The sequence below is a fragment of the Schistocerca americana genome, chromosome 4, assembly GCF_021461395.2.
Source record: "Schistocerca americana isolate TAMUIC-IGC-003095 chromosome 4, iqSchAmer2.1, whole genome shotgun sequence".
Taxonomy (NCBI): domain Eukaryota; kingdom Metazoa; phylum Arthropoda; class Insecta; order Orthoptera; family Acrididae; genus Schistocerca; species Schistocerca americana.
The window spans coordinates 695649687-695661984 of NC_060122.1; positions in this window are offsets into that span (position 1 = coordinate 695649687).

The window sequence follows — 12298 nt, forward strand, 5'->3', positions numbered from 1 at the left end:
ATCATCAATCACATTGATTACCTCTACGGGGAGGAACTGTATCGGTGTTTACGTAAGTTGGATAAACTTCGTAGCTGTCGAGTTAGACTGCAATGTGCTTTGTCGTTTTTATTGAGGTGTCGTGATGTCAATCATGTCCCAACATTTGCTAAGGTTGTGCACCATATTAATTCTCCTGCCGCCAATCGTATCAAGCAACTTGCTGGCTTGGCTCTTGTTCGCGAAAGGATTCGTTTTAATCGTCGACGTTTGGATTCTGTTTCCAAGGAATTGTATCGTTTTCATTTAATGGTTGCATCTGAAGTGTATGATTTCACTTGGGATTGGTTGGACGGTGCCTCATGGACCCAAGCTGACTGGGAGTACAACTCCGTTACTGCCCGGCATTTGGCAAAGTTTGAACGTTTTCAACGCGCGGAGTCGGATGTTATATCTCGACGTTCTGTGATAAATCTCACAGAGAAATCTTTTGACGACGCAACCTTATCCGTGCTAGGGAAGGGTTTAAATTTTGCACCCACTCCGAAGAAATTGCCGGTAGTTGATATTATTAGTTCAATTGAACAGGCTGTTTGCAAACTACCTCCTGACACTGCAGAGGAAGTTAGGAGGGAGGCATGCCGTGTTTTGACTAGGTCTCGTCCACCCAAGAGTAATGTAACAGCAGCAGAGAGGGCTGCTTTACGCTGTCTCAAAGTTGATCCCAGTATTGTTACTTTACCTGCTGACAAGGGCAATGCCACCGTTGTTTTAAATAAACATGATTATGAACACAAGATGCCACGTTCACTATGTGATTCAGCGTATCGCAGAATCGATGCTGACCTCACGAAAAGTGTTGAGAGAAAGGCCAACAGCCTCCTGAAGAAAAGTGGTTTGTCGCAGGACACAATCAAGAGGCTTAACACCTATAGTGCGGTTCCCCCTAGGTTATATGGCCTTCCAAAGGTTCATAAGGAAGGGGTTCCTTTCCGTCCTATAGTGAGTATCATCGGCGCTCCGACATATCGTGTATCCAAGCATCTTGCTTCTCTGTTGAGTCCACAAGTAGGACGGTGTGAACATCATATCAGGAACTCAGCTGATTTTTTACGTCGTTTGGAGGGACTGAGGCTGAATGACTCCGATATTTTAGTGAGTTTCGATGTGGTCTCTCTCTACACTCGTGTTCCCTGTCTGATTCGTTGCGGTTAATTGAAGCCAGGTTTGGTGCTGATTTAACTAATCTCTTTAGGCATGTGTTGACATCCACTTACTTTTAATTTAATGGCCAGTATTACGAGCAGACAGATGGAGTTGCGATGGGTAGTCCGTTGTCTCCTGTGATCGCAAATTTGTTTATGGAAGACTTCGAGGAAAGTGCATTGGAGTCGGCGCCCTTAAAACCCGCCTGTTTCTTTAGATACGTTGACGATACCTTCGTTGTTTGGCCTTATGGTAGGGAGAATTTGAAAGTCTTTCTAGAACATCTGAACTCGATCCACCCGAACATTCGTTTTACGATGGAGGTGGAAGAGGATGATTCCCTTCCCTTTCTTGACATGTTGGTTAGGATGAAGGATGATGGATCATTGGGACATGCAGTCTACAGGAAACGTACTCACACCGACTTGTACTTACAAGCTAATGGTTGTCACCATTCGGCTCAGCGTGAAGGGGTACTTCGTACCTTGGTACACAGGGCACATGTCGTTTCTGACGCTGAGACTTTGCCAGCTGAGCTGTCCCATCTTGAAGTTACATTTCGTCAAAATGGTTATAGTGATAGACAGATTGAACGTGCGTTGCGCTTTCGACCAACTGTGCATCGGGTGATTCATGATAATTCTGAGTCAACACCTAAGTCTACTACCTTTTTGCCTTACGTAGGAAACACGTCCAATAAGATCGGTCGTATTTTTCGGAAATACGATGTGAAATGTGTTTTCCGACCTCCATCTAAAATTAGAGCACTTTTGAGTTCCGTTAAGGATGATCTTGGACTGCGTAAGGCGGGTGTATATCGTATTCCTTGTAGCTGCGGCATGGCATATATTGGTCAAACTATCAGGACCGTGGAGGACAGATGTACTGAGCATAAACGGCAAACACGATTACAGCAGCCAAATAGATCTGCTATTGCCGAACATTGCTTGGATACTGGTCACCCCATGTTATATAATAACACCGAGATATTGGCACGCACGTCCAGCTATTGGGACAGTGTCATTAGGGAGGCAGTTGAGATTAAATTAGCGAGCAACCTCGTTAACAGGGATGGAGGTTTCTGTTTAAACTCTGTTTGGAATCCGGCTCTCTCCCTTGTCAAAAAACAGAGGAACAGAGTCAATGCTGCCTCACCTGCGAATTCATAGTCTCACTATCGATAGCTCTGACTTTGGTCATCTTTGGTGGCACTAGTGTTCAGTGTGTGTGTGTTATCTTTCCTGCTTCTATCCGAGAACCAAGGTATTAAATTTACATGTACGCCGCCTGTCCGTTGCAGTTTGCCTTGAAAATGGCGGGGTGTTCTCCCGCCGAAATATCGGCGGTCGCTGAAAGTGTTACCTGGCTGAATTCCCGGAAGTTATTTGAAAGTTGTATACGCCAGGAGAAACTCAGGTCTCACATTGATGTAAGTAGTTCTAAGTTCTAGGGGACTTATGACCTCAGAAGTTAAGTCCCATAGTGCTCAGAGCCATTTGAACCATTAAGAGCACCTTTGCGGACTTCACTTTGGCAGTCATGAAACAGACCAAGCAGACTGTGGCTCCGTCAAAAGAGTCAAACATTATACAGTGACGGTATCAACAAACTGGGCACTCGTTGGGAGAAATGAGTTCATCGCCAGTTTTCCTACTTTCAGAAATAAATATGTAGACCTGAAGAACTAAGACTTACAATGTTAATAACGATTGTTTTATTTATAAAGTTTCTTTCACATAAAAGTTATGGGGCACTGCTTATCAACACGCCCTCGTACATGTACGGTCATCATTATATCTAGGGTTATCCCGCTTTCCATTTGACATACACACAAAAAAAGGGATACGTTAACAGCTGTATGCAAGGGACGGCAAGACAGATTAAACACACCGAACGACAAAAGCTTGCGTTCACTGTTCGTGGTAGAATCATTGTTTTATCCTTGAAAATATTTTGGTATGCTGAGGAATCCGACATGAACAAAGGGGTTCACAAAGTATATGTTGTTCAAAGGAATCGAGATTCAGTCATCAATGACCATTATTATCAGATGAATGGATTAACTTCTGAACGAAAACCAGGCTGGTCCTAGTCGTCAACGTCCATACTCTTTCCAAAAACTTACAAAACCGCGTGAACTTAGACCCTTAATAAGTTTGGGAGTTTGTTGTGTTCGAACATTCAAATTTCATGATTGTTATGGACTGTTATCGATACTACGAGGCAAATATGGGCTGGAAGTAAGGAAATATATATCGATAATACAAGGAAAACATAGACTGGAAGTAAAGAATGAAATTTCTAAATTAATAGGAGTGGAAAATTTTAAATTTACTTTCGCGCTGTGCGAAAGAGACTTCGAAAACCGGCGCAATAGTTACGACAATGAACGTTCTACTGGGGAAAATATGGCTAAAGCCCCGTGGGACCAAACAAATTTAAGTTTATATTGATCTCAGTAAATCACTGAAGGAATGTGTCATGGAGGTATCCAGAAAAGGGCAATGGCTGATAATCAGACTCATCTATGAATCGTCCTCCCCAAAGCAGTGGAAAACAGAAGTATTTCGAATTGAAACAGCATCAGAGTGTGATACAGTTATGTAGATTTAAACTGAAGACACTGACAGTGTGAGAAGAGGGAAAGAGGGAGAATGAGGAACAAGAGAGAACACCATCAGGAAAGAGAGGAATGAGAAGCGGCGTGACTTGAGTGAGAAACCGAAAGAGAAAAGACGTAACTGGGAGATGAGGTTCGCTGCAAAGACGATGGAAGAGCTGATTCTTCTGTTGAGTAAAAGTTTCCAAATGACACGGCGTAACTTCCAAACTGGCTTTATTCACAGCACATTGGCGTGGGAGTATGCAGTTATAATGTATTGGGTATTTATTGTTCGAATGTGACAATACCTACAGTTAAAACTGGAAGGGAAGATGCGAAATCAGCTATTAAAAAGACACACAACCGTTCCTAATGACACGCCGTTGACGGATCGTTAAAGCCTAGTTATCGTTCCTTTCTTCAGTGAGACCCAGAAACATTAACATCGACAGCTAGACAATAGATTCAGAATTAGTCTTGAATTCCTCTATGGAGAGTACGCTATAAGGAAATACAGTAGTTGTACAAAAATATGCGAACGCCACAAGAGATGCATCCTGGAACTTAAATGCAAATGCTAGCCAAGCCTGTCTGGTGCGCCATTATATCTGACCAAGAACTGCACCTGTGCAATATTCTCAATACTTTGCTATAAATGGAGTGACGAATGACAGTGGTAGAGCTCAGGCTTGTTCTACGCAACTACGTCACGCGTACTGCGACAGCCAATGAACGAGCATTCAGTAATGATCTGAACGCTCTGCTGTCAATGTCAATTTTGTTAAATCTAATAACGACGGGTGTCGTGATAACGAAAACTACAGTCTATAGTGACATGTAACCAAGTCTACGGACCATTTTGGGCTTAGATTCTTACGTCTGGTGAATTTTCATTCATTTACGTACCACCATTTACCCATTTATTAGTTTGGAGTGACAACAAATGTTGAGTTCTATGTCGTGGGCTGCTTAGCTCTTACGACTTGCTCTCACAACTTACTTACATATCACTTGAATATGTGGGTTTCAGTGCTATGAAACCGGTTGTGGTCTGATAATAAAACGATTAATACAGATGAGGTGGCTTCTTATTCTCCAAGCTCATATATCACAGCTATGGTTTCCCTTTCAACAAGGTCTTCTGTCAATCGGCTTCCTCTGCCGAACTGGTCATGGAGTGACAACAAATGTTGAGTTCCATGTTGTAGGCTGCTTAGCTCTTACGACTTACTCTCACAACTTACTTACATGTCACATGAAGATGAGGGTTTCAGTGCTATGAAACCGGTTGTGGTCTGATAATAAAACGATTAATACAGATGAGGTGGCTTCTTATTCTCAAAGCTCATGAGTCACAGCTATGGTTTCCCTTTCCACAAGGTCTTCTGTCAATCGGTTTCCTCCGCCGAACTGGTCATGGAGTGACAACAAATGTTGAGTTCCATGTTGTGGGCTGCTTAGCTCTTACGACTTACTCTCACAACTTACTTACATGTCACTTGAAGATGAGGGTTTCAGTGCTGTGAAACCGGTTGTGGTCTGATAATAAATCGATTGATACAGATGAAGTGGCTTCTTATTCTCCAAGCTCATAAATCACAGCTATGGTTTCCCTTTCCACAAGGTCTTCTGTCAATCGGTTTCCTCCGCCGAACTGGTCATGGTAATGTCTTTTTGCTGTTTATTTTTCTTTTGCATGACCCCTGTATTTTACTAACACTAAAACTGCTTGATGATCCAGACCACATTAGCCATTCACTTTCCAAAAGAGCAATCCAGATACGGCAGAAAACTAGCGAGATCTGGGCTGGAGGAGAGAGGAAGAGGTTGCATTGAAGCTGTGAACTAGGTTTGCTAAACTTGCCCCGATAGGTGAGTCAGTTCGAGCATAGTAAGCTTATTTCATTCCATAGTACGGTTTTCATCCCTGAGGAAGCTTTAGAGCTGTGTATGATGCAAGAATTTGTTACCATGTTTTAGCTTAACCCATATCAATTCGCCAATAAGACGGATTACAAGTGTAAATGTTCATCCGAACAAGTATTTCAGTAACGAGGCCGTTGAACGGACCATATGAAACGCTAAAAAGATTAAGGATTAACATCCCGTCAGCGAATATGTTCAAATGTGTGTGAATTCATAAGGGACCAAACTGCTGAGATCATCGATCCCTAGACTTACACAATGCTTAAACTAGCTTATGCTAAGAACAACACACACCCATGTCCGAGGGAGGACTCGAACCTCCGTCGGGAGGGGCAGCGCAAATATTACGGGGCCCAGTCACAGAATGTGACAAATGGTTCAAATGGCTCTGAGCACTATGCGACTTAACTTCAGAGGTCATCAGTCGCCTAGAACTTAGAACTAATTAAACCTAACTAACCTAAGGACATCACACACATCTGTGCCCGAGGCAGGATTCGAAACTGCGACTGTAGCGGTCGCTCGGCTCCAGACTGTAGCGCCTGGAACCGCACGGTCACTCGGGACGGCACAGAATGTGACATCTACATCTACATGGATACTCCGCAAATCACATTTAAGCGCCTGGCAGAGGGCACCAGTTAGAAGCCCGAATAATCACATCTTGCAGCGCGGATGTTCAAGAAGAGAGCTAATGAGGTTCTGGACAGTATCGACGGGGATGTGGAGGCATGTCGACTCCAGTGCCGTAGCAAGTTTTGCTTGGTTTCTCAGTTTAGGATCCATGGCACAAAAAGCCCGATCGAGGTGGTCCCACAGATTCTCGATTGGCTTTAAATCAATGCAATTTGATGGCTAGAGAAGTAGGGTAATCTCCTCCTGGTGCTCTGTGAACGAAGGACATACACTGCGAGACGTGTGGAACATTGCCTTGTGCTGCTGGTAGGTGTGACACATTGCAGTGTTCTGCTGGTAGATGCCACTGTGGCGATGGGAAACAAACTGCATGTAGTGGAGGGCATGGCCCTCAAGGATGGATGCATATTTAGGTTGATCCGCTGCCCCTACCATAATGACGAACTTCATCAGGGAACGACATGAAAACATTCCTTGGACGATAACACTCCTGGACTCATGGGAAGATTATTGCCGGGCCGTACAACCCAACGGTTATCTGGTCAATGGAGTAAAAAACGTGAGTCATCTGAAAACACCAAATGTCGCCACTCAGTGGAGTCCAGTTGCTCTCTCACTCGCAATTTCCAGCCTTCGTCGCTGATAAACATTAGTCAGTATCGGTGCACGAACCAGGCACGTATGCAGCGAAGTTCGCTGAAGGGTTAGGCAGCAGCAGCAAGCTAAGACACACGCAGCAACAGGGAAGAAACGTATTTTGTGACTTTTATGAGATCCTAACCAGGAGCGAATTTTATTATATCATCTGTGCCTTAATAATTTAGTCTCTTGAGTTTCTGCTTGTTGAGTGCGGATGCGAGCCGAGTTCGTGACACTTCGCTCTCAGCTGCAGGCTGTGATGGTCTCGGTTACACAACTTGAGGCTGCAGTGGATGGGCACAACTGTTTTGGGCCGGCAGTTGGGATCCAACGAACGTCCAGCGCGTCAGAGTCCTCCGATAGGTCCTCACCGGTGGCCAGCCCAGTTTCTGCTCGCACTGTGGTCGAGTGGGAGGTCGCCAAGGGGCGAAGCAGGCGGCGAAAGACTTCCCAGGCGGCCGCACGTGAGACCTTCCCGGTTTTTCTGACAAACACGTGTCAGGTGTCTCTGGCTGACACTGTCGCTGAACCAGATGGCGTCACCTGTCCTCTTTCAGAAGAAACCTCTCAGCCAGCAGGATCTGGACACTCATAGAGGGTGGGATTATTGATACCTCGGAGCTCCAACGTTAGGCGCGTTATGGGACACCTAAGGGACATGGCTGCCAAGAAGGGAAAGAAAACCAATGTGCACTCCGTGTCCATACCGGGTGGAGTCATTCAAGAGGTGGAATGGATCCTCTCGGATGCCAGGAAGAGCACAGGGTGCAGCCAACCGCAGGTGGTGGCTCACGTCGGTACCAGTGATGTGTGTCGCTTTGTATCAGAAGAGATTCTCTCTGATTTACAGCGATTATCAGAAGTGATAACGGCTGCCAGTCTTACTTGCAAGATGATAGCAGAGCTTACATTAGCAGCATAGTCGACCGATAGCGTACCTCTGTTACAGAGCCGAGTGGAGGGCCTGAATCAGAATCTCAGACAGTTCTGCGACCGTGAAGGCTGCAGATTCCTCGACTTGCGCCATAGGGTGGTGGGGTTTCGGGATCCGCTAAACAGGTCAGGTGTCTACTACACACAGGAGGCGGCTACACGGGTAGCAGGGGCTGTGTGGCGTGGACTTTTTTTATGTTAGGCAGTCTCGGAAAAGATCAAAAAGAGCTTCAGTCACAAAGGGTGCAGGCCGAACACAGGAAGACAGGAAGAACGTAGATACAGGAACGATCGGTATAACAGTTGTAAACTGTCGTAACTGCGTTGGGAAAGTACCAGATCTCCAAGCGCTAATACAAAACACTGATGCTCAAATCGTTCTACGCACTGAAAGCTGGCTAAAGCCGGAGATAAGCTCAGCCGAAATTTTTGTGAAGAACCTAATGGTGTTTCGAAAGGATAGGCTAAACACGGTTGGCGGTAGCGTGTTTGTTGCTGTTGGAAGTAGTTTATCTTGTCGTTAATTATTAGTAAACAGTTCCTGTGAGCTAGTACAGGTAGAAGACATTGTTGGCAACCGGAATAAAATAATAATTGGATTCTTTTAACGACCTCCCAATTCAGATGATATAGTTGCTGAAAGGTTAAAAGAAAACTTGAGTTTGATGTCAAACACGTATCCGTCTCATACGATTATAGTCGATGGTGACATCAATTTACCCTCGATATAATGGCAAAAATTCTTGTCTAATTCCGGAGGTATTCATAAAACATCATCCGAAACTGTGCTAAACGCATTCTCTGAAAATTATTTAGAGCAGTTGGTTCACGAGCCCACGCGAGTAGTGAACTGTTGTGAAAACACGCTTAAACTCTTAGCAACAAATAAGCATGAGTTAATAGCGACCATCATAACAGATACAGGGATTAGTGAACACTGGGTTGTCGTAGGGAGATTGAATATTGTAGTCCCCTAATGCTTCAAAAATAAAAGAAAAATATATGTATTCAAAAAACCAGATAAAAATTCATTTGATGACTTCCTGAGAGACAATCTCCACTCCTTCCAAATAAATAATATAAGAGTTGACCAGACGTGGCTTGAATTCAGAGAAATAGTATCGGCAGCAATTGAGAGATTTATACCGAATAAATTGACAAACGATGGAGCTGATCCTCTTTGGCACACAAAACGGGTCAGAACATTGTTGCAGAAACAACGAAACAAACATGATAAATTTAAACAGACGCAAACTACCCAAGATTGGCGATCTTTTATACAAGCTCGAAAAATAACGCAGACTTCAATGCGAGGTGCTTATAATGGTTTCCACAACGAAACTTTGTCTGGCAGAAAATCCAAAGAGATTCTGGTCGTATGTGAAGTACGTTAGCGGGAAGAAACAATCAATGCCTACTCTGCACGGTAGCAATGGAGATACTATCGGAGGCAGTGCTGCCAAAGCAGAGTTACTAAACACAGCCTTCCGAAACGCCTTCACGTGCGGAGGCGAAGAAAAAATTCTAGAATTCGAACAAAGATAACGGATAATTTTCATAAGGTCTTATGGGGCCAATGTTCTGAGGTCATTGGTCCCTAAGCCTACACACTACTTAATCCCCCCCCCCCCCGCAGGGGTCAGCATTCGTTTGCTGGGTACGGGCTTGGCGACCCCGGGGTTCCTGAGCTGGGGACTGGTAAGCGCCGCCAGTCCCCTGTCACCGTAACCTCTAAGCATACTTCAACGACCACCGTGCGGCGCGGCGGTGGAATGTTGTGTGTCTCAGAGAATGGGGATCTTGGCTTGACCGCCCGGATCGCGAGGATGGAATAAACCTCTATAAAAAACCCTCAATCTCAAGGTGTGCTGCGCGCTGATGAGATGCATGGCTCTTGAGGTGGAACAGTCGATAGCGGGCAACCTCTGGGGAACCTGCCGCACCTCAGTTGTATAAGGCTTACCTAGGCCCGCGGGGCTCTGTCTAGGTGGACTTCTAGTTCCCTAGCTGCTCGTGGGACCGAGATGGATCCTTCGAAATTCTCTTTTCTTCCTCCCAGCGGAAAGGGTGGGCCGCTGGAAGGTTCTAACACCCAGTCTCTTAAGAGGGCCCGTGCAGTCAGTCCCCCTGACTCCGGCGCTTCTTTGAAAAGTCCAGTCTTAGGTAACAGAATGCATTCTGGTAATCCGAATGTGTTTCTCATTGTGAAACGGAAGGAGGGTAGTTTCGATAAGGTTTCGCCCTTCTATATACAAAAGGGATTCTAGGGAATCTGTGGCTCCTTAAAATCGGTGAAGTGCTTACGTAATGGGACCTTGCTAGTGGAAACTTCCACTTCCCAGCTAGCAACTAACCTCCAATCTGCTAAATGCCTTGGAGAGTATGCCATAGACACCGAACTGCACAGCACCTTGAACTATAGCAAAGGTGTTGTGACATGCCGGGATCTAGCTGATATTCCCAAGGAAGAACTGCAACGTGAGTGGGCTCCGGAAGGTATCGTTGATGTCCAACACATCATGAAGAGGGTTGATGGCACTCTTGTCAAATCCGACTCCTTTATTCTGACCTTCAGTAGCACAACACTTCCTGAACATGTTAAAGCTGGCTTCCTTCGCCTTAGTGTGAGGCCTTATTTCCCGGCCCCAATGCGCTGTTTCAAATGCCAGCGTTTTGGGCATACCACCTTAGGCTGTAAAGGCGAAGCGACTTGTGGAAACTGTGGTCAGGCTGCTCATGAACGAGTTGGTTGCTCGTCTCCGGCTAAATGTATTAATTGCTCTGGGAACCACCCTGTTTGGAGTAGGGACTGCTGCATATTTTTAGAGGAACGCAAGGTCCAGGAAATAAAAACAACCAAGCGTATCCCCTATGGTGAGGCCAAGAAGATTTATAAGTCGATGCAACCTCCCACATTTGCTACATCTTTTGCTTCCCTGGTACAGAAGCCTACTCCAAAAGTCGATGCCTCAACGCAGACTGAGGTGGTGAGTGTTGGCACCTGTAGCTGTCAGTGCACTTGCAACGCAGCCAGTGTTCCAGAGCCAGTAGCCCCTACTCGAACGGCAGACAAAAGTACAGTGGCGGACTTGGTCCAGCCCCTCGCGCCTCCAACAGCTGAGGTTGTCCCCAAGCCCAGTGCGCCACTTACCACTCCCACATCCGCTCCCCCAAAGTCCACCAAGCCACAGAAAGCTACTGTGCAGCAGCAACAGCGGGTCAAATCCCGTGGTAAACCATCTGACTATGCAGATGTTGTTTTACGCGAGGCTTCATCTGACTCTTCCCCAGAGTTGATGGAGTACGATGTATGTGTGGGGCAATCATCTCGTCCCACGCCTGCCCCTCCACCTGCTGCGGTCTCCCCACCCCGTCGGAGAGACAGGATGAAGGTGCTACCCCCAACATAGATGGCTCCCATACTCCAGTGGAACTTGCAAGGGTTCAGGACGCATGTGGAGGAACTTCGTCTACTTTCTCAGGGTCGACCATTGTGTCTCTGTCTCCAGGAGACGTATTTCCATCCATCATACTCCCCTGAGATACGAGGCTATACACTCCACAAAATGGACGACCTGCGTGGAGAGAGAGCTAGAGGAGGCGTAGGTATTTTCGTCAGGACGGACTACCATTCCTCGCCTCTCTCACTTACGACGACTCTACAGGCCGTCGCTGTGTCCGTGCACGTGCGTCATCCATTGACTGTATGTTCACTTTACTTGCCCCCACATGATGCTCTTGATGAAGCAGCCCTCACCGACCTTCTTACACAGCTCCCCCAGCCATTCATTATTTGTGGTGATTTTAATGCCCACAATGTGCTTTGGGGCTCTGAAATTACCTACCCCAGGGGTAGAGCAATTGAGAGGCTTCTCCTGTCATCCTGTGCCTACTTGCTCAACGGAGGACAGAGTACTGATTTCTGCATGGCGACTGGGTCGTTCTCTGCCATTGATCTCTCGCTTTGCTCTCCAGCTCTTGCCGCTAGTGCTCACTGGGAAGTGGTCGCTGACTTGCACGGCAGTGATCATTTCCCAATCTGGATTCACCTGCCAGATGGCGTGAGCCCCGACAGGAGACCACCACGATGGGTGCTCAGTGGAGCTGACTGGACACTTTATAGCCAGTTGGCCCAATTCGAACACTGTGCGAATGTTGAGGTGTGGGTGGATCATATTACCAAAACGGTCCACCATGCCACTGCGGCATCCATTCCACAGTCCACAGGTCACCGGAAAAGGCCACCTGTGCCTTGATGGAGTGACGAATGCCGCTCTGCAATCAAGACCAGGCGTGCGGCTCTGCGGCGGTTCAAGTGTCGGCCGACTGCTGAGAATCTTGCAGCCTTTCGGGTGGCGAGGGCGAGATGTCGCCGCA